Here is a 2,128-nt window from a genome sequence, read left to right on the forward strand (position 1 = left end):
CGATTGCTTAGAAAAGTATCCCCCGAACAAAGCCCTCTGCTATATAAATATGAAACCACAGCAGTGTGGCAGAGCCAGAAGATTATTTCATTTCAGGGGCAGTTTGGAACACCAGCCTCAGCGCTGGTCAGCGGCGGGGTGGCAGTTGCCCTCCTGGCTAAGGCACATCGACAAGTGCAAAGCGCAGGGAGGCTCTTCCCTGGGGGACGAGCCCGACTGTCCAGGTTCAGGTGTCTGGGAGCACTTCAGTGCCTTGGGCACTGCTTCGTCAGCCCAGGGGGTCCTGTAAACCGCCCCCCGCCCGGGGCCCTGGCAGCAGGGTCAAGCACTTTGGGACAACACGGGGCCAGCTCCTGCGCGTGGGGAAAGTGTGGTTTCCCAGTCATCCCCACTCCCTGGGGTTCCAGAGGGGAGGAAGAGGAGGAGAAGGCAGCCTGGCCCCCTGGGAGCCATCCTCCTCCTCCTCCCAGCCTTCTCTCCCATCCTTCCTCTGCCCTCAGCTCTGCTCTCTCTCAAAAGTGCCTGGGAGAAGAGAAACCTGGCCGTAAATTAGCTGGGAAGATTTTTCAGCCCGAGATGTGCACTCCCCTCCCAGCGCTGTTATTTCATCTCCCTGCTGCCAAAATCTCAGGAATTAATCCTGGCTGGCGCTGACAGCGTTTACATTCGGCGCTGCTCAGATAAACCATATCAGCCGGCGCAGCTGAAGAGGAGCCGGGCACGGAAGGAAGAGCCGGCTCCTGCTCAGTGTCAGCCCTGCTGGGGTGGGATGACTTTTTCCTGCCTTTTTTTTCCCCTCAGTGGCTTTGCTCTTAACAAGGAGCTGCCAAAACCCCCGCCCTGGTGAAGGTGGCCCTGGGGCAGTTGGTACAGCAGAGGCCGCAGGTCCTGGCTCTTACCTTGGTGCAGGTCATGGAGAAGGAGGAGGGACGCGTCCTTCAAGCTGGTGGGAGCCTGAGGGGTCGATCTCTCGAGGTCCCTCACCCCATGCCTCCCAGGACACAAGGGAGCTCCTGTGGGCTGGGTTGCCAAAGGCGTTTGTGCAGCGCAGTTATCGCTTGTTGCCTTGTTCCATCTCCCCCTTGCAGAGGTGCTGCTGCCTGTCCGTCACCGTAACCTCCTGGCTCTCCCCTTGGCTGTCACTGGGTGCTGGCGAGAGGTGGTCCCATGGTGATGTGCCACCTTTGAGCCAGATCAGCGCGGGGTTCATGGAGCCGTCGTTGCCCCAGCACGGGGCAGGCGCTGGGCAGGCAGTGCCGGCCAGCAGTGTGGGGCGAGCAGGCTTTCCTGGGGCTGGAGCACAGCCCGTGCCGTGCCTTAGCTCTCAACCCCGCCTCTCCCTCCACTCCCCAGCCCATAAAACATCACCGGGGCCACCGAGGGGCTCTGTAAGAGCGGCATCTCCACCAGCTCCCTTGGTTACCTGCTGGAAAGCAGCATCTCCAGGCTGCCACCCTTGGCACCCGGGCCAGTGCGCTGGGTGCTCATCCTCCCGCCTTGTCACCTTTTCCACCAGCACTTTCAGAGCTCTGGCGTGGCCGTGGGGTCCGAGTCGCAGCGTGATTGTCACAGCCACCCCGAAGCGATGGGATCTGGGGGTAAATATTAGTACAAGGCAAAGGGCTGTGTACATATTTTCTCCCTGGAAGATAATGCTGAAATTCCCAGCTCCTTTTCAACAAGCTGTTGGAAAAACCAGCCCCGTGTCAGTGCTCTCTGGCCACCCCTGGTTCTGGTGAGCCTCAGCCCAGGGTGCAAAGGACTGAGAGCTTCAGGTCCCCACCGCAACCTCCTCACCCTGAGCCGGCTGGTCCTTTTGCCCGTGGTTTCAAAGCCAATGTTTCCCATCCGGAGCAGAGCAGCGTGCGGGCTTTGCTGACCATTCGCTTCCGCCTGGAAGCGTATGCAGGACGTGGCAGAGACTCCACGGACCGCTTATTAGTCACATTAACAGTGATTTCCACCCCTCCCCCAAAGAAAGATGCAGCAGGAGAAGACAGATGGAACCAAGCAGTTATTCCCCTCCCCACGTGGGTTGGCCTTTGGTTCCCTTCTCCACGGCCATGGCTACTCGGGCTTGGTTTGGCTGCCCTGGGGGGGGAGAAACAGGGTCCCCTTGCTCCGCCAC

The sequence above is a fragment of the Buceros rhinoceros genome, unplaced genomic scaffold (genome assembly GCF_000710305.1).
Source record: "Buceros rhinoceros silvestris isolate BGI_N320 unplaced genomic scaffold, ASM71030v1 scaffold34436, whole genome shotgun sequence".
In the NCBI taxonomy this organism is placed as follows: Eukaryota; Metazoa; Chordata; class Aves; order Bucerotiformes; family Bucerotidae; genus Buceros; species Buceros rhinoceros.